Source organism: Delphinapterus leucas, chromosome 8 (assembly GCF_059928025.1).
Source record: "Delphinapterus leucas isolate spDelLeu-1000000601 "Yukka" chromosome 8, BTC_Dleu_Yukka2, whole genome shotgun sequence".
Taxonomy (NCBI): domain Eukaryota; kingdom Metazoa; phylum Chordata; class Mammalia; order Artiodactyla; family Monodontidae; genus Delphinapterus; species Delphinapterus leucas.
Window position 1 is genome coordinate 100,815,350 of NC_143136.1, and position 21,358 is coordinate 100,836,707.

The following is a 21,358-nucleotide window of genomic DNA, read 5'->3' on the forward strand; positions in this document are numbered from 1 at the left end:
TTTCTCGTGGTTGATGGAAGGGGTCCCGCCTCAGTGAGATTTAGTAAAAATCAACTTGGCCTTCCACCCTGATCCAAGCTATTGAAAATTCCGGTTCATGTAAGCCATCTCTCTCAGATGGCCTTACCAGTCTCCTTGGAAATAAACTTAAGGCCTCTCAGAAACCTTAAATCTGAGGCTCGAAGAACATTCTTTCCCACAGTTCTGAAACCTAACACTGTATTCCTCTCTCTGTTTGGGATTCCAGCAGAGATGGCTGCTTCCCTCTCTTTTCAGGTGAGGCAACAAGAAGACATACTTTCCTTTTTCCTAATTTCCCTTAGAAGAGAATGACATTTGCTTATACAGTTCTATTTTTTTCCTTTTGGTTTTTAATTATAAAAAGCTTCTAGCCGCTGATTTATTATATAGGGAACGAATTGTGTCTTTGAGACCCACTGCACTGTAATTACTTGAGTTAGCACTGCAGATATCTATGCAGGGGCCAGCAGTCAATTTTGACTCAGAATAGATAATACAAGGACTGCTATTAAGTTTAATGTAGATTAATGTGAGTTGCTTCCCTTTGCATGTATGTACGCAGGTACCAATAATTAAGATTAATTTCCACTAGATAGAATGGCCTTCACTGTGCACAGTGCCAGAAAATGCTTCTTTAATAGCTGTTAATTGGATATATTTGCTTTGATGGTGAAATCCTGATTAGTCTTGTTACCCCGAAAACTCCCCTCCTTGCTACTCCCACCCCTGCCCACTCTTTAGGAGAAAAAGAGATTGATGATAGCAGAGTCAGAGCTTTGGAGGTGATGAGCTGTTCTGCACCTTTTCACTCAAACCCACCCCATTCACTCCAGTTCTGAGTGAATCAGCCCTCGCTGCTTCTACTGGCTGAAGGCCTACTGTGTGTTATGTGCTTTATTTACAGGTTCATTCCTAATGACAACTGTGTGAGGTGGAAATGACCCCCCTGTTTATACAAATGAGGATCTGGAGGTTGAGCCAAGTTAAGACATTTGCCCAGATCACAAGCTAAAAGTTGGTGAGAGAATAGGGATCCCAGTGGGTTCATTCTCTGAGTAGATACATAAAGATTTTAAAAATTGCCGAGATGGGCCATTATGCTATTGGCACTGTTGTTCTTGTTTCTCTAAAGGTCTTCAAGCCTGAACTGAAGCAACAGCTCCCTCATCTTCTCTGTGTCTCTCTTCACTATTACTCACCCCCTTCCCTGTATGGAATGGTTCAAGGCCAATGAGAAACAAAAGGCAAACCCTCAGTTTGTCAGAAGCACCAGGACAAAGCCCATTCATTTCTTTAATGGGTCTCAAAGGCTGGTTTATGTACGGCAAAGTTGTGAAATGGTAATAGTTCTAGAGAGAAGCTCTACTTCTCCTTAGCACTAATGCCCCTCTCTATCCCCACTCTGCAATGGGAGCTTCCTTCCTCATATTTGCACGTTTTTCTCATTGCACAGGTACTCTTATAAAAAGCAAAGTTCCCTGGCAACAGTAACTCATAACCGGCTTCTACTGGCTAACTCCAGTAGTGAAGGGATTTGGTTAAGGGAACCATATGAGAAGGAGAAAGGCACCAAGATGAACGTGGCTTTTCTCCAGTTTTGCTCCAGGCTGGTGAAGCCTCCAGAATCCCTGAGGTACCAGAGAGAGGAATGATTTGGGGCACCCAGCTTGCTGCTCTCCTGCGGCTCCAGGGAAGGACTCTGCTGCCTGGAAGCGTTGAATTGGAAACTTGCCTCTGCCATGGATGACCCGTGTGACCTTGGTCAGCTTACTCAATGAGCTGATTACTAATTGAGCCTGAGTGTCCTTTCCTTCAATACCACCTGATTTCCAGGTTTTTTTTTTTTTTTTTCCTCAGAGAGGAAATGAGATAATCTGTGCTAAGTATCGCACTTCATGCAGGAGTGGCACATTCAATGAATGTCACTTCCCTTCCCATTTCTAAGGACTGTGGCCCTACTGATGAGTTCAAGGAGAAGCAAATACCCACATGAAAGTTTTCTCCCAGGGAAGCTGAATATACACTGACACCAATGGGCAGAAACAAAAATTCTCTCTAGGTCTCTTTGGAGGGAAATCATTCAAATCCTTCCTCACACGAAAGTGAGGAATTTGGCCTCAGTCAGTGGAGTACGACTGACATTTTGAATGGGCAATTTCTCATCACTTGGGACTGTCTCATCTGTTAGAGCACATTTAGCATAGCTTGTCCTGCCCACTAATTGCCCACAGCACTCTCAGCCATTCCAACAACTCACTGTCCCACTTCTTTTTTTTTTTTTTTCCCGGTACGCGGGCCTCTCACCGCTGTGGCCTCTCCCGTTGCGGAGCACAGGCTCCGGACGCGCAGGCTCAGCGGCCATGGCTCACGGGCCCAGCCGCTCCGCGGCATGTGGGATCCTCCCGGACCGGGGCACGAACCCGCGTCCCCTGCATCGGCAGGCGGACTCTCAACCACTGCGCCACCAGGGAAGCCCGCTGTCACACTTCTGAGTGCCCCCAGGAGGCACTGTGCTGCCACACTGGTTGAGGACCCCTGTTGGGTTCCTAGTTCTAATATCGCTCATGGCTCCCTGTAGCCCTTTCCTCAGCATGGGGCACCAGGAGTCAGACTGCCTGCCTGCAAACAGCCTCTAAGATTGAGGCTCTGCTGTGGAACTGACAGTCCCTTGGCAGGTGCAAGCTTCTAGGACTGGTCCAGCCACTGCCTTCCTTTCTCACCACTGGTGGCCGTTATCAGCCTGGCTCCCAAATCCTCACCTGACACATGCTGGCCGAGGAGTCTTACGGTTGGGAAGAGATGAAATGCCCTGACTTCTCCTTGATACTCTGTCCCCATGTGGCTCCGAGTTGAAAGGCGCGATTTAAGTCTTGTGTCCCACCTATCTTGGGTCTTAGAGTTTCGTGGGCCCCTTTGAGCAGGAGTTGAAAGTGAAATCAGAAAACAAATATTATTGAAGTTTAGATACCAGGACATGATTTAGGAGACAAGAGATGCTGGATTCAGAGGTCTGCAGACAGACCAAGAACCTGGCAGCAATACTGTCATTTCAAGATGTTAACAGTTGGGGCATGATACATTAGCAAGGAGTGGGACCTGAGTGGGAACCGCAGGATTAACCACAGTAATGCAAGTAATCATAGAACTGGGAGACCTGGCAGAGCAAAGCACTGGTGGCCTACGTGAGGTCTGCTCTGGCTTGAATGAGCCAGACAGACCCTGAGAGCTCAGCATGACTTTCTTAGAAATGTGCAGTATAGAATCGTTGAATTTAATTCTGTGATTTTGCTGTGTGCAAATGGTGGGAAGAATTGAGAGACAGTGACATGCCCTGAGGCCCTGGCAGGGACGGTAGCCTGACCACCTGGGGCTTATGCCGATGCCTGCTATCATCGGTGAATGTGGGCAACAGCTGCTGGTTCAACAGCTCCTGAGGCTGGCACTGCTATTAGGGCTGGAGTTTCTTGTGTCCCCATTATTAAGGGGCATTGTTCAGACCCACTCCTGCTTTGACTGGGATATTGGAGATGGAAGAATGGATGGATGGAAGGACGGGTAGATGGAGGAAAAGTGGATAGAACGAAGGAAGAAATGGATGGATGAAAGCTGAAGTATGAAATTGAATAGGAGCGTTCTGTGCAGTTCAGGGTTTCGTGCTCAAGAACGGAACTGCAGAGACAGAGAAAACCCGGAGATTGACAAGGACCTAGGAAGATTCATTAAAAGAAAAAGAAAAAAAAAACCCCAACCCTTGACTACACTCAGTATGAGCTGGGATGTACTCAGAGCTAACACTGAAAGACACGCATAAAGCCAGCTTTAGCACAGTCACAGACCTCCTGCATGTCAGTCTGATAAACTGCTTCAAGAAGGTCGTTTTAACACAGATTGACAGGAACATTTCTTTTCATTCTATTAAATTATTATACGGAACATGAGGTAGTTATGGATTGCATTTATTACTGGGACTAATGGGTGGGATGTACATGGAGGCAGGTTTAGCAGGAAATTTATCATTAAAAGACTGTCCAGTGACGAGGTAGACTTCCTGGTGACCGCCTGAACTCCTGGTCATTGAAAACGAATTGTCAGGCAGGTGGTGAGAGTGATTCCTGCACTGGGTCAATGGTTGGACCAAAGACCTCTCAGTTCTCATTTTAATTCCTAGGTTTTATGTTTCTAGAATCAAGAAGGACTTAGATAAATTCTTATGTGGCAGATCCCATTATAAGTTCTTACTAGAGGCTGAAATATAGTGTAGTACAGATTTATGGAGTGACATCAAGGAGGAAGGAAGGGAAGAAGAAAGGAATAAAAGGCTGGTAACTAATATATCCTGTGCTGGGACCTTTGCTGGAGCTTACATGGTCTCATTCAATCCCACGATTACCCTGGGAGGTAGGTGTGATTGGGTGGCACTCTCAGATGAGGAAACAGATGCCTAGAGAGGTGAAGAGACTTATCTGAGGTGACACAGTTAATTAGCAGCACAGATGGGCTTTTTGCCTAGTCTTTCTGAAGCCTAAATCCAAGCTCTCTCTGCCGTGCCAAGTGCCTCCTAAAAGTGCACTTGTGGGCTTCCCTGGTGGCGCAGTGGTTGAGTCCGCCTGCCGTTGCAGGGGACGCGGGTTCGTGCCCCGGTCCGGGAGGATCCCACATGCCGCGGAGCGGCTGGGCCCATGAACCATGGCCGCTGAGCCTGTGCGCCCGGAGCCTGTGCTCCGCAACGGGAGAGGCCACAGCAGTGAGAGGCCCGCATACTGCAAAGAAAAAAAAAAAAAGTGCACTTGCCTGGAACTTCCCTGGGTGATGCTGTCCACATGGCTCTAGCCAGGTGGTCTGGGGTCTGAAGTGATGCGACCTACCTGACCTTCTGCTGTTAGCGCCTCGAGGCAGGAGGGCAGAGTGGCTAGTGCACTGAGCAGTTAGAGCTTTTCCCTGCTGCTCAACTGCAAAATAGGTACCACACTCTCTCCCAGTTGTCCCCTCAACAAATATATCACCAAAAACTTATAACTGAGTAACACTCTATTACTTATAATTTTTTGATGTCATATTTTGACTTGGAAGTCAAGATAAAAGCTTCCTGTCCCAGGGCCAGATTTTATCCTTTTTGAGACTGTTACTTTATATTAAAAGGAAAGGAAAGAAGGAAAAGTTAAATTATCTCTAAAGTCTTTAAAATTATATACATTTGTCATGTAATATACAATTAAATGTAAAATATATGTGTATATATCTGTACGTATACATATGTATATATACATCTGTTAATATTTAAATCAACGTCTGTTTATCTACACTAGTATCAGCTACAGTGATATAATTATCTAATAATCTAAAAACAGAAAATAGTTTAATATCAACTGTTCGGCTTTACAGTACATTATTTAGTGATCCTGCTACAGATTTACTTAAAATAATAATAAAATACAGTTTGTCCACATCCAGCCCTCAAGTGGTTCTTCTCTTGGGTTACATGATCCACTGGGTGGCAGAGGGGCCCTTGCCAATCATGTGGGTCAAAGGCAGATCATCACGACTGTAGAAATGAAAGTATCTGAAATGCAACCTCTGGAAAAGCCATTTCCATTACTTTTAGCCATGCCAGGGAGGGTATGGGGGTTTCCCTCGCCTCTGTAAATCAGCTTTCAGACACCAGCTCCACCCTCCTCCCTCTGTGGTGGGCCCTATTACCAGAGTGCCCACAGGCCAGCGCTCCAGCCAGGAGGGGGTTAAAACCAACATTTGCAGATAAAGAGGTAAACATATTTACATTCCTCTCTTCACACTTTATGCATATGTCATGCAGTGAATAGTTTTAGAGGTCTGTTTGTACTATCTCTCCAGAATTTTTACAGTCTAGAGGACACAAAATCTCTATAAAGTGACTTATTGAAATAGAAGCAGATTGGTAAAAACGTTTCCCTCTTATGAACTGTGAAGAATGATCCTCTAAATAAAATCAGGAAGGAACTGGACAGAATCTTGTTTAATGGTCTGACAAAATGAATCACAATGATTCCAGACATCCATCACTGCTAAAAGGGAACCACAAATGATCTGTGAACCACTATATATTGATTACCCATGTAGTACAAGTGTCGGATTTAATGTTCACACACCATAGAGAGGCGGCAGGGACAGATGGTGCCTTAACTCTTCTTTGATAGATTTTAATGGTGAAATATTGATTTCTATCTGGCCAAGGCCTGCTGTTAGGGGCCAAAGTCATTTGTTGGGTATTGCTGGACACCCAGTCGGCCCGGCGTAATCAATCATTTTTGGCAAGGCAGGTGAAAATTCAGAAGGAAGCACCTTGGAACCCAAACTGGCACGTGATGTGTCTGAATCCAGCCACCTAGAGAAAGAGAGAGAGAGAAAAAGAGAGAGAGAGAGATAGATAGATAGATAGAGAGAGAGAGAGAGAGAGAGAGAGAGAGAGAGAGAGAGGACTCTTGGAGATTGTGCTTATAAAGAATTATTAATGATAAGACATGTTTACTGAGAGTCGCAGCGAATCAGAGCTGACATGAAATAGTCTGGGAGCCTGTGGAGAAAATGAGCCCCTAGCTAAGAGGGACTATATTTTATTTAAACATCCTTCTAAGGCTGAGAACTCAGGTAATCTGTTGTGTTACAAGCCACTGGCTGTTCTTGCCATCCAGAGAGATAACACTGAGACACTAATAGGAACACATCAATCACAATCAGGCTGCAATTCCAGTGGTGTCTCTCCTCCCAGCTCCTCTTTAAGCTCCTTAATAGCGGTGATAACATAGTTCGGGGGCTGCTGAGAGGGGCTCTCCCCTCTGAGGGTCATATTCATAAAGTGAAGAGCATGCCAAGTCAGCACCCAGGGAAACAGGTCTGTGCCGGGGAATCCCGTGTGAGGAGAGAGGGAAGAGCATGGGCCATCTGAGAGGGTTGGGATCCAACAGGAGAATTTTCTGTTATCTGTGGCCCTCCTGGGTTTTGTGATGTCAGTTCTACCTCCTTCCCAAGAAAGGGGTGTGAGCATGTGTGTTACATGTAATTATTAAGTAACAAGACTCATTTTCTTGGGCAGCTTGTAAAAACGTTTTAAAGGTGATCCCCAAATGGCGAACTCCACATGTTTGGAGTGATGGCAACCTCTTGGGAATCGGTGTGTGGCTTCCCAAGAAGAACCTGGGACAGGGTCGTGTGAGGCAGATTGGGGCAGCCGGGGCAGGTCCTCTGAGCCTCTGCAGCTCTGTGCCAATCTCTAGCCTGTCGCCTGCAAGGCCAAGCATCTGTTCGCTGGTTTGACTTTCCCGTAGGCTACGAGCTACAGGAGGTGGCAGTTGTGTCTAATGAATTGTTGTATCATCAGTACTAATATACGATCCTGGGACTCACAAGATATTCAGTATGTGACTACGGCTGAATACATACACGCAGGTGTTTGTGTTGAAAGGCAGTCAGTCATACTGCTTTAGTCATATTGCTTTGCACCTTTTAAGTGTCCATCTAAACGTATGTGTTGTGTGTGCAAATATACACATTCATGAAGGAATGCACTGACCTTAGAAAGACGTGTAACACATGTTTCATTTATTTGTGTGATTTACTTTCTAGGAGACAGCATAGTGCAAGATGACAGCCTGTACTCTAGGGCCAGACTGCTTGAATTCAAATCCTGGTTCTGTGCCACTTACTAGAAGATGACTTTGGACAAGTTGCTTCAACTACATGTGCCTCAGTTACCTCATCTCTGAAATGGGGATAATAGTACATATGTTTCAAGGATTAAATGACTTAATAGATGCGAAACATTTATAATATTACCGTGCATACAGTAAGCATAAATGTTTTATATTACATATTTATGTTTAAAGTGTATATTTAGCCATGGCATTACATTCAAAATCTTTATCTAAATATGTATATATGCATGGAAATAATCAGCCTTTAGATGGTTGACATTAGGAATCCCAGCCAATATTTGCCTCACTCTCAGTGATACAACAAAACCTGAACTGAGGGCAGTGAGTTTAATTTGGTGGTTGTTTGGAGGAGTGGCAGGTATTTTGATTCATTTGTAAATATGTATACTCTCAAGCTATCTCATATTGGGGCTTCAACGAGCCTGTACTTGCCTGAGTATGTTTATCTCCCCAAACCTGTTTGCAGGGGTGAGTGTCTCTAGCTGAACAAGGGTATATGTGGGAGCACACATACAGAGCTCTGCAGAGCAGGATGAGGCCAGCTTTGCGGACTGCCCTGGCTGTGCAGCCTACCCCCAGATGCCAGCGTGCAGGAGGAAGATCCCGCTTAGATTATCTTGCTTACCTAATGAGTTTTGCTTCACTGCCTTGCTCGATTGTGTTCACCAGGATGGCAGGCTATTAAAATGTCAAGGCACATTGAATTGTTGTTATCCAGGAGAGAGACCTTTCCAGTCAAACTGTGTTCTGGGGGTTGCATAAACTCCAAGAAGGTGATTGGAGAAAGGCTTTATGGCTTTTTTACATAGATGGGGGTGAGCAGGGAGGTTGGGAGAGGGCCCTGGGAGGAGGAGAGGTGGGACACTAGTCAGGGTTTATGGCAGCTGGAGTGTGTTAATTAAAATGCCAGCTCCTCAAACAGGTATTGGTGGCTCCTTGCCTTTGCATTTATGGGTAACTGCAAAAGGGCCTCGCTGTGCCATGCGATGCTGCTGTGGTTTAAAGAAGGGAGAGGGGCGGTGACTCCCAGTGGGAGGTGGAGTGAGGCTGAGAGGCTGCAGTGCAGCGAATCGGGGTACGAAGAGCAATTTTATACGGTAGAAATACCAAGGAGGTACATCGCCGGTTGGCAAGAAGGGCTAGAGAGAAAAACAAAGGTTTCCTTGGCGCTGCGCCTGTCCCAGCTCTGCGGAGGGCCACGTTCTCTGCACCACGGGAGGTGGTGGGCGTTTGGAGGGGGGGGTGACAGCATTGAGCCACCGGCGACAATGTTATCCACGCGGCACCTCTGGCCCGGTCTCTCCAAAGCCAGCTGGGACAGTCTGGAGACGGTCTTCTTTTCGTGCCGTCAAGTCTCATTTGGCCAAGGATTTATTTTCCTTCCGGGGGAGAGGGAGAGAAGGGGCAAAGGACGTTCTCATAAAGTATTCAGCGATCAGAGCCGCCGAAAGCTCCAAGCAGACATTCAAACTTGACTGGATTGACTTTTCCCCTTTGTTTACATCATCTCACAAACATTTGGCTTTCCCCGGCCACGTCTGTTTCGTTTTTGTTTCAGAGAGACGGCTTTGTTTTTGCTTGGATCTGGCTCTGCCCAGCGCTCCATTGGTCCCTCCCCCTCGCCTCGGGCACCATTGGCCGCGCCAGCTCGGTGGCCGCGGGGGACGCGAGGCGCCGTCGCCTTTGTCAGTTTTATCAGCTGGAGTTTTATGTGCGCGCATCTCTGTGCGCGCGCGCGCACACACACACGCACACACGCCTGAGCTCATTCCCCGCCCACCCACCCCGCCAATTTCCCTGTCTCCATCCCCATAAGTCACACCCACCGTCATTCTCAAATCCTCGCCCTTCCTCTCCAGCCGTGCCCTCCGGAGCTCTCCACTTTAGTTTCTGGCCCCTGGCGCAGCCCATTCTTCTGGCTTAAACCAAATCTCACTCACGTTTCCAGCTTCCCTTCCTGCCGGCTTCTCTCTCACCTGGCTGAACATGTCCAGAGTATCTTTGTAAGGCTACGGTCTGACTCCCCCATCCTTGGGTCCTCCTTCCAGAAGGCAGATGGAGGGCCCCGGGAGTGTCTCTGGCCCACCAGCCCTGCTTTGGTCTGTTTTCCCTAACTTCTCCCTCCCAGCCCACTGTTCCCAGGGCCCAGCCTAACGCTCCCTCGTTCCCCTCCCCCAGCGGCTGAGGTACCTTTCATGGAATTTCCAGGGCCCCTTTATCAATCCCCTAGCTTTATCATGCTTTATTGAAATATCTGTTTATTTGTTTTGAAGCCCTACAAACTTGGTAGTTCACTCATTCAATCAACAAATATTTGTTGAGTATGTACTCTAAGTATTAACTACGGTTAAGTATTATTGGGATATAATGGGAAGAAAAACAGACACCGCACCTCCTCTCCTGGCATACGTATAAAAGGTTCTCTGCGTCAGGCTACTGTGTTCTATTCTATAACCTGGGACATACAGAGGCTCAATTCATTTGGAATGGATGGATGAAAGGAAGAATACATCCTCTCCCTGCCCTCTTAAACAGCTTCACCAGTATTTTCTCTTTGCTGTTTCATTATGCAAAACACAAGCGCACTGTGACAAGCTTGTTAGCAGATTTTACTTTCTCAAACTCCTGTATATCCATGATCCCCCTGGGTCTCTGAAGCCACCCTATGAGGTGGCTTTGGTCCATTTCTAGCGTTCCATTTTATTAAGGCTCAGTGAGTTCAGTGCCGAAGGTCAAATGGCTCACTACTGATGGAGCCCAGCCCAGACTTGAATCCTGGGCCCCTAAGCTCCTAGACCAGCGCTCTCTAGATGACACACAGGCCCGCGTGTCTCATGTGCCCACCACATGCCTCCCAACCATAACCCCAGGAAAATGGCAAAAGGGGGAAAAGGCTGATCCCTTCCTTCCATTTAATTCTCTTTCAGATTCCTCCTGGAATCTCCCTGGCACAAGAGGTATTGCTTAAGAGGGAGTTTGATTTAATGGATGTGAAGATATGATTTCTTTTCTTAGCTTCTCCTTAGCTCCTACCCTTGCCCCCAGTGATCTTTCCGGAGAATGGTTCGCTCAGCTCTAATTGGATTTTCTGAAAGTCACCAGGAACTTGAGGCTGAGTGCTGTGCCCATCACCAGGGTCAGTTCATTTCCATGATTAATTTAATTAATATAACTAGGTGGTCCCATGTGCCTGGGCTGAGAGGGACAGAGCTCCCCAGATGCTTTCTGGACGCTGCTGATGGCGGCTTTGGTTCCACGCTAGACACCTTAACCTCATCTGCTTGTGGCGTTTGAGGTTCCGGCTGTGTGGCCAAGCCAGAGCTTCTGGGACCCCGGGCTGCTGCCGCCTTGAGTCTATAGCTGCCGCGGGGGGAAGGTGAAGAGGGGTACACGGGAGGGACTGCGACCCCAGCAGTGAAGCACAGCTCTGCTTCTCCTATGCTGCCCTGCAGACAGCGTGGGCTCTGTGTATATCAACTGGGGTTACTTGGGGTTCATCTCTGTGAGTTCCAAGTTCCTTATCCGTCAAATGGGAATAACAAAGACCACCTTACAAGATTGCCACAAGAATTCAAGGAGACAGTGTCTGTAAAGTGACCATCTCAATGCCTCATACAGAGTGCACCAAACCCCTATGTGTTTCTCTCTGGTGTAAACACACACAAAGGCAGACACATGTATGCACACGCACGGTCACAGGCTTCTGCCTCCCAGCCAGGCTCTTTGTCTATTCACTTCCATCTCATGATTTTCTAATATGGCTTTAATTCCCTTCCTCCTGCGCTCTCTTTCCCACGTCCTCTCTGCATTTAGCTGCGTGTTCTGCCCTTTTCATGAAGTTTTCTCATGTGGGTTCTGCCCGATGACAGTGAGTCGTGTGATCTGGGCTCAGTTCCTTACGTCTTTGGGCAGGTGCCCCTTCTCTCTGGTCAGGAGCAGCTTTCCTGGCCATGTCGTCCTGTTCTGTAGTCATTCACCTCCGTGTCTGTCCCCCATCAGATCCTGGGCCCCTTGAGGCAGGGACTTGGTGAGCGAGCAAATAGGGGAGACTTGGAAAGGGTTGGTGGAAGGAAGGAGAGCAGGAAGGACTCTTTATGATACGAAGTTGGTCTTATGAACGTCACTGGATGCAGGTGGCCACCACTGGCCCCTACACAGCTGGATGCAAATTCAGCTGGATGCCTTCCTCCAGCCAGGGGACGGGCTTGCCCAGTGGAGTGCAGGGCTGGCTTTCAGACCTCATTTCTCTCCTTGGCTCTGGTGCAGGGCACACTGCACAGCGTGTGTGTTATGCTGTAAAAGGAGGCCAGGATGCAGTGCAGGCTGCCCAGGCACTGGTCTGACTCACTTTGCCTGTTGAGGTCGCCCAGGCTTCTCCTGTTAAAGAAGTCCTTGCCCTTGGCCTGCTCCATGGCCATAGAGCTGCAGCGAGGCATGCATAGCTCCTCTCCAGTGTGACAGTGCCACCTGCACCCCGGTAGACATGCTGTCCTCTGACAGTGGCCTCCACCTTCACAGTAGTGGGAGGAAAGAGTACCTCCTAACCTCATGTCCCTTGAAGGCTACCCTCATTGGATGACCTTTCTGCTTTAATATTATTGTAGAGGATGGCAATCATACGTATAGCTTCTTTTATTAAGTGCCTGGTTAATACTAATTAAAACTAATGCCTAGTTAAAACACTGTGTAATGTTTTTTGCTCCCCACAAAACTCCATGGAGGAGAAAAAGTCTCCCCATTTCACAGATATGGAAGTTAAGGCTCAGAGAAGTAAGAGTGAGTGAAAGACACCTCCTGGCACGCTGTGGTCTGCTGTCCTCTGGGATGGAGCCTGAGCTCTGGGGTCTCTGATCTGGGGATTCTCTTTAGTGTTTGGCAGATGTCTGGGTAGGACCTAGCGGTTAGGTGGGAAAGTGCATCTCTGAGTCGGGGGGCAGATATGGTTTAAGGAACAGGCTGGGTTACAGCTTTGTTTAGGCAAGGCCTGGCCCAGATCAAAACCATATGGACACTCCTGTCCTAAAACAGCATCTCTTTTCTTCTTGCCAAAGAAGAAAAAAGAGATTGAAACTTTGAGTTCCCAGGAGGCAGCCCACACTTGGAGGTACTTTTCCTAATATAGCTTGTAGGAATATGAAACACTTTTGTCACTTTTTAGAAGCGGGGGAGGCAGAAAAAGGTCATATTTTCATCTCTTCAAGTTTCCAGTAATAAAATGAAATTGCTTTTTTCTTAATCTCCTGCCCTTTCAGTAAGTCTCAATGCTCTCAAGTTACTAATTTTTCCATGATTTCCTGAAATTTCAATTCGCTTTCCTCTGCTGAGGGCTGGTGTTTGCCATAGCCTCAGGCTGAATCTACCAGCAAGTGACTTTTTAGATAACTTAAAATAAAAATCCATTAAGAATGGCAGCATTGTAGGGACTGGGGTTGGGGGGGCGGTGAGCATATCTCTACAAATCTACATAGAAAACACAGACAGACCTGAGTTCAAAAGACCGTCCACCCAATTCCTGAATCTCGGTGAGCCTCAGTTTTTGCATCTGTAAAATGGTGGCAACTATAAAGGCATCAGAGGGACACCTTGGGGAGTGAATGAAATGACATGTGTGAAGGAGTGGGACAAGATCTGGCCCACATCGGGCTCTCCTAGATGTTTACCTCTCTCCTTCCCGGTCATTCTCGCCACCTCGATCCCCGATTCAGGCTGCTCCCGGGTGACACTTGTTTGATTTAACTCCTTGCAGCTGTTATGGGTTCCATGCCTAATTACTACATTTTCACTTAGATTAGTGAAAATAATCTAGTTCATCTCATAAAAATAATTAGTTCGTCTCATACTCCCCACTACAAGTGGGGTTCCATCAAGGATAAATTTGCTATGCATCTCTTCTGCTAACTTGGCTATCTTGGGTGTTGCATTGTTTTTGTTTGTTTGTTTGTTTTTTGCCAACATTGAGTTTTATTGTTTTGGTTCACTTCTGATAATACAATATGTGTTAGCAGATTTTAAGATGCTTTATTTTACATGCATTTAATCATTAACAAAGTTGATCATTTGCAGAGCTAAAGTATTAAATATAAAGTTGGTCTATACATTTTTTTAACCCCATCGTACTCCATTTTCCCTTTTTATAGCAAATACTTTTTCTTTAACATCTTTATCGGAGTATAATTGCTTTACAATGGTGTGTTAGTTTCTGCAGCATAACAAAGCGAATCAGTTATACATAAACATATGAGTGGCATGGACATATGTACACTACCAAATGTAAAATAGATAGCTAGTGGGAAGCAGCCGCATAGCACAGGGAGATCAGCTCGGTGCTTTGTGACCACCTAAGGGGTGGGATAGGAAGGGTGGGAGGGAGGGAGTTGCATTGGTTTAAAGCTGGCAACTCACAGAATGGAGGCTCTGTTACACTTTCTTTGCATCTCATGCCATGTGGCCACTTGACACTTGTCATTGAACACCTGACCACTGTAAACATTTGACAGAGGCAGTCTTGCTTAGTGGTTATGAGCACGGAAAGAAGCCTCCAACACTGAATGGGAACCCACTGTTGAATCCCTCTGAGCCTCAGTATTCCCGTTGGTTCAATGGGGATAATGGAGACTATTTCCCAGGGTTAGTGTGGGGAAATCACAGATGTGAAGAGTGAGCCCTATGCCTGGTACTGAGTAAATGCCTAATAAACTATAGCTATTATTTTTGTGATTGTTATTTTTATTCTTAATGCTGTGTGAAATTATCAGCATTATCTATCTGTGTGTCTATCTATCTACCTATCTCTAGTGAAATATCCCTAGTGATTTCCATTATAATTTCTGAGTAAACCATTCTTCACAAAACAATGGCTCCAAGACAGAATAAAAATGTGCCACAGACACTTCAAGGAGCATTTTCCCCTGTGCAGATTACGAACGAAATACATTTAATTTGCTCACTGCATCTTTAAAGAATTGTTTAAGGCCAGTCAGCATTTAGAATTTTTACCTGAACTTTGCAAAGCAAATGACACAGTCAAATATATTAATATAAGCAAACATCTTATTAGCCTTGAAAAGTTAGTTTACACACGTAGCAATGATTTGTATTAACAGCAAAGGAGCTATTCTTCCTTCTAGAAATTCTATTAACTGTCCACCTTCATGTGTCAAAGAATTCTTCAGAGAGGTTCTCATCTGTTCATTCTATCATAAATATTTGCTGAGCCACAGAGGATGTGGAGATTAGCAAGATACAGTTGGTCCCTGCCCTCCAAAAAGTCTTGGTCTGGTGGGGACGCCAACCTGGATCAATACACCTATGCTTCGGTAGAAGTACACAGAGGGTGTTATGGAGTCAGAGGAAAGGGGCTTTGTACCAGGCTTGAGGAGTGGTAGAGGAAGAAAAGAGAGGTCAGGGAAGGCTTTGTTGAAGAACAGAGATAACTGCGCCACAGAGAGGAGGGAGAAACACCCTGGGTGTATTGGGGAAGAGTAAGTAGTATGATGGAGTAAATGAAGGGAGGTGAGGCAAAGATACAGGTTGAGCTCTGAGATGAGCTCCAGGACCAGAGTCAGGCCAAGGAGTGTGGACAGGATCCCATGAGTTGCCAGGAGGAAAGTGATGCGATCACCTTTGTGTGTTCGATTACTGGGAGGATAGAGGATGGACTTGGGAGTGTGGGGAGGGGTTCTGCTGAAGCTCGGAGAAAGGTAGAAAATTGCTTCTCACATGTGGTCCAGGGACCAGCAGCATCTATATAACCTGGGAGCTTGTTAGGAATACAGACTCTTTATCTCCTCTATAGACCAACTGAATCAGAGTCAGCATTTTAACAAGGTTCCTGGGTGATGTGTAACCACACTGCATTGGGAGACTCTTGGAAAGGTCGGGACTGAACTAGCATGGGGCAGTGGCATTGCAGATAGAAGGGGATTTAAAGGGGATAGAAGATGGATTTAAATCCTGTCTAAGTCTCTGTTTCCACTGAAAAGTGAAATGATTTAGCAGGTAGTAACTGAAGACTTTGGGGGTAAGTTATCTCTAGAAGCTGCTGTGTAAATGTGCATTTTGGGACATCAGATATGTAAGTTCGTTAACTGCCCAGAGTTTATTAAGAAGTCCTAAAATATGCTAAAAGGAAATGTGAAAGGTGAATTGCTTATGCAGGGCTAGAGAGAGTGCTAGGTAAATACCATTTGAGGAGATAATTTTAAATGGGTGGGTCTTCCTTAGCTTGTTCTAATAGGCTTATGGGTATGTAATGTGCTTGGGGGTAGGAGGTTGGGGCCATGGATGGATAAGCAGTATTGAACCAGTGAATGACTGGTAAGGCCTGGGGTTGGGGTGACCTTTCTTTTAGAACATCTCCATTCATTCAGACATTCACATACTGAATATTATGCGAGACACTGGGAATACAGAGATGAACTAGACAGAAGTGTCACAAACTGAAGGTGTTTGAACAGCCACGTGTGTGGACATGGGTGTACAGCAAGAACAGCACTTTGCCAAGCTTTTCAGGCTTGGCACATGTTCTTAAACACATGGGTTCTGGGCCAGAGACACCCACACTCCAAACTTTTTTTCTTGGCGTCCTTGGGCAAATGCTGTAAACTCTTTGTGCCTAAGCTTTCACATTGCAAAATTAGAAAGATAACACTCCTCAGAGTAGTTATCAGGAAAAGATGAGCATGTGTGTGTAAAATGCTCAGCAAAGGGTATCAACCATCAACACCATCACCATCACCATCATCACCATCACCATCACCATCATCACCATCACCATCACCATCACCATCATCACCATCACCATCACCATCACCATCATCACCACCATCATCACCATTATCCTCACTACCATCTTCATCATCTTTGTTGTTATATTATCTCTCACTTTGCTTTTAGTCTTGTGAGAGGTACCACAGAAATACAAAGCACGCATTCTCAGCTCTCAAGAAATCTCCTACCTAGTTGGAGAAAGAGTACACACCCATGGGAGATGGATCACCAACAACAGAAACTAAATATAGGCTCAGGCCCATAGAGGGGCAGGCCATCAGTGTGAGGGGCTCTGAGGAAGGAAGGTGCACTCCATGGGCTGGGATACCCAGGAAAGTCTTCTGAGGGAGAGCTGCTGTTGAGGCAGGAGCGTGAGTGAGAGGGCCAAAGCTCCCTCCAGTCCCACTGGAAGTAGGACAACAGCAGTGGACCCCTGCAGATTTGGGGAGAGAAGGATTGATTGACAGCAGCCTTTTGACATAAGGCTCTCGTTGTCCACAAAGGGAGCAGTCCAGAGGGTGGTGTCAGCTACTTCTTGCTCAAGATCCCTCAGCAGGTGAGTGGTTGTGCTGGGATAGGATTCCAGTGCTCCGGCACCTGAGTTAGTGCTCTTTCCACCTCAGCAGTTTTGTGTCTGCATATAACCCCCAGCATATAAGGAGCTCCCCAGTGCCCGGGGGGGAGGGGTGGGGTTACATGCACAAGGTGGATAGAAAAGGGCACCGGGCTCTGAGGATGATCAGGCATGAGATCCAACCTCTGTCACTATCCACTGGGTCCCCTGCAACCTGACTCTCTTAATGGCTCCTCCTGTCTCTTCTGTCCCTCTCTTCCTCAAATGTGTCCCAAGGACCTACTGTATGCAAGGTCTCGTTAAATGTTGGAAATGCAGAACTGAGTGTAACCTGCAGCCTCTGTCTTCAAAGAGCAGGTGTGGAGAAGGTTTGCAAGATAAGAATGAAACTCCACTTGGTTGGCTCAGAGATCTGAGGTTCCATCATAAGCCTTGAGAAAGCACACGGTGATTGATTAGCAATGTCTGCCAGGGATGTGAGAAGAGATGAGCGGTTTCTCCAGACCTGTGCATCTTTCTCCAAAAACAAGTTCTGGACCTTGAGAATGTTTACATTCGCGACTCACTAGTTAGTGCAATGATGAGATCTTAGCACTAGAGATAAGAAAAAACAAAACTCATCCACTAACCAAACAAAACCACAAACAGAAAGCATCCCATCCAACAAACAAACAAACGAACAAAACACCAATCTTTCTTCCCCCTTAAGAATCCCTAGCATCATAAGAAGCTTAGACTTTCCAAAGGTAGCTGTGTTTAAAATATCTTCTAAGGGAGCCTAGGGAAGGTTTTCTTCTCCTGAATCCTCCGGATTTTACCATTGGATTTATATATTTTCTCTGAAAAAAAATCCCCAATTTTATAGAATTTGTACATAAAAAACCCTCTGCATTGCACTTGCCGTGGCCTCCACTTCCTGATCCAGCCCTTGGAAGCCTCTGATCTAGCCCTGCCTCCTGTCCAAAGCCTCTGCTTCTCTTCATCCCCTGCAGGAAACCACTGAGTCAGTCTGCCCTTCGAGAACAGGACATCGTGAGCAATGCTGCATGTACAGGATAAGATGACCATGACAAGTGGTTGCCCCTGGTCTGTGCATATTAAGGCAGAGCGGCAGTACTCTTCGAAAACCGTCGATAGTAGGAGGAAGGCTGGGGTTTACTTTGCTGGAAGTGGGATGGCTTTCACAGATCCATACACACTATCTGAGCCTGGTTTCCCTTTGTGACCACAAGCATACCTCTGAGGCTCCTGGCTGCTGGCAGCTGTCCAGCCTTGACCCTGGATTGGAGCTAAGGCATCTGGCTTTCGTAAACTAGTCTGAGGCCTTACTGACCTGGTATGTGAACCACATCAGGAAATTGCCCAAAGCTGTACAACTTCACAATGTTCACAGTGTCCTGGAAATTCCCAAGTGCGGAGGCGTCCTTGATACAGGAGGAAAGACAAACGATTTGAATGCAGACAGATCTGAGTTCATATCTTATAAGCAGCGTGACACTGGGTGAGTTGCTCCCTTGGCCTTAGTTACTTCATTCATAAACGGGGATATACAGCCTACCTCATTTTTTGGCCAATGTATGTGAGCCAATATATGTGTGACAGAGTATTATGTTTGCTGTGAGTAACTGAGACTCCAAATGGCAGTGCTTAAAGAGATAGCAGATAATTCTCCCGCTTAAAAGTCTATAGTTGTGCGGCCTGGGCTGGCCTGAAAGCTCTTCTCTGTAAGGTTCTCAGAATCCACTTTCTTTCTGTTCACTTCTCCACCATTCCTAAAGTTTGTCCTTGTCTTCATGGTCTACTATGATTGCATCCACATCCACGTTCCAGCAGAAGGCTGGAGGAAGGTGTGAAAAAGCAAGGACAAGAGACATGGACAAACCATCCTTAAAGGAAGGTCCCCTGACCCTTTCACACTCTTCTGCTTATATCCTATTAGCCAGAACTGAGTCACATGGCCACATCAGCTACAAGGGAGCCTGGGAAATATAGTATTTATCCAGGTGGCCATGTGACCTGTTGAACATTCCTTATTTATGGAAGAAGGGAGAGAATCGATTCTGGGGCCCAACCAGTCTCTACCTGGCTTTATGAAGCACTGAGAACTGTGCTTGGCTAAGTGATAAATCCTTCCTTCTTTCTACTCATTGCCATGCACGTGCTGAGAACAGTGTGGATGTGGTTTTCCATTTCAGTCTGGTTGCTGCCTGCACATGCCACTCCAGGTACTTTTTCCTAAATTTACCACCTGAAGAATTTGTGGCAGGAAGAATTCCTTTTGCAGCCTCCTTGAAAAGGAGCTGGTGAGTGTTTGATGAGGGTCGGTTTCTTGCTCATAAGCCACCTAGACTAGTGCATGTTTCCTACAAAGTCACAAGCTGTTCAGTGACTTACACAGCTGCCTCTGTGCGCCAGGAGGGATGCTGTGGGAGGAGCAGGCCTATTACACTGAAGAGGGGGCTGATCCCATGTAAACCTGTTTACCTGATACCCCTCACCCCTCCTTCTTTTGTGTTCTGGGGCATAAAGGAAGGTAGTAGCAATTTGTTTTTACCAATATTTACCCAGTGTGCTCTGCCAGGCAGTGGGTAAGGCATAAGTGTGGGCATAGACACACTGGGGGGTACAACTCATTGCCCCGACCTCATGAGCTTCCAGTAGTTGGGAAGACAGATATTAAACACACGATTGCCCAAATCATTCTTTAATTACAATAATATCTAGACTTAACCACTCTTAATAACCAAAGCACCATTTTGAACACCTGCTTCCTTCTCATCTGCCATATCTGAACAGGAGTCCTGGACTTCTTTCTCGGGCACGGCTCTCACATGAATTTCCCCTCTCACCTCTCACCCCTGTTGGCCTGGCTCAGGCCCGTGTGACTTCCTACGTATAAAATACGAGGTTGAGTTTGTGGGCTCAGGAAGGAGGTCACCTGCACCAACTCCAGGCCCTACCGCTTTCAGGTTCTGTGTGACTTGGGGGTTACTTGACCTCTGTGCCTCAGCTTCCTCCTTTCAACATGGGCTGATAACAGACTGTATTCATTTGCCAGGGCTTCTGGAACAAAGTACCACAAACTGGATGCTTAAGCAACAGAAATGCATTGCCTCTTAGTTCTGGAGGCCAGAGTCTGAGATCATGGTTGTCACCAGGGTTGGTTCCTTCTAAGGACCATGAGAGACAATCTGTTCCAGGCCTCTCTCCTAGCTTCAGGTTGTTTGCTGGTAATCTTTCGAGTTCCTTGGCTTGGAGATGCATAACTTCTGTCTCTGCCCTTATCTTCACATGGTGTTCTCCCTGTATGTGTGTCTGTGTCCAAATTTTCCCTTTTTATAAGGACGCCAGTCACATTGAATTAGGGGTCCTTTCTATTCCACCATGACCTCGTCTTAATTACATCCGCAAGGACCTTATTTTCAAAAAAGGTCACATTCTGAGGTTTTGGGGTTTGGGGCTTCAACATATGAATATTTGGGGGACACAATTCAACTCATACCACCGCACGTCATTGTGGGCGCAAATGTGTCACAGGCGTAAAGCCCTTAGAACAGGGCCTGGCACAAAGGACGTGCTCAGGATTAGGAACTGTCATTTTTAATTGCGATTTCTTTCTAACTGGTCTTCGAGCCCTGATCTCTGCCTTCCAGTTGCTGAGATGATAGATCTTTCTTCAGCGTGTCCCTGCTCAGACTACAGGCCTTCCCATGCATTCATGCTTCTATATAATCTTGCACAAATGAATCCAGCTTTTCTCCAGATTCCCACATTACATTATTTATAGCTTTGTCATATAATTTATAATCTCCTCTGCACTATGATTTACTGTGAAGGCTAACAGCCTACCACATGAGCTCTTTAAGGCAAGGACATTATTGTTTAATTGATTCTTGAATGTAGATCTATCTGCATTCATTTTTGTAACTCTCAGGTCCACAACAGTGCCAGGCTTCCCCTGGATTCTGTGTGGGGCTGACAAGTGCTCCTTGTTGGTGTGTGTGTGTTGGGGTACACAAGCACGCATGTATTTCTGCCTAGACATTCTCCTGGGAGGGGCAGCAACATGTGGTAAGAGAGTCCAGCTCTGTCTGCTGTCTTAGTCAGTTTGAGCTGCTGTAACAAATTACCATAGACTGGATGGCTTAAACAACCAGCATTTATTTCTCACAGATCTGGAGGCTGGGAGGTCCAAGATCAAGTGCCAGCTGATTGGGTTCTTGGTGAGAGCTCTCTTGTAGATGACTGCCTTCTTGCTGTATCCTCACATGGTGGGGAAAGAGAGATCATCCCTCTTGTGGCTCTT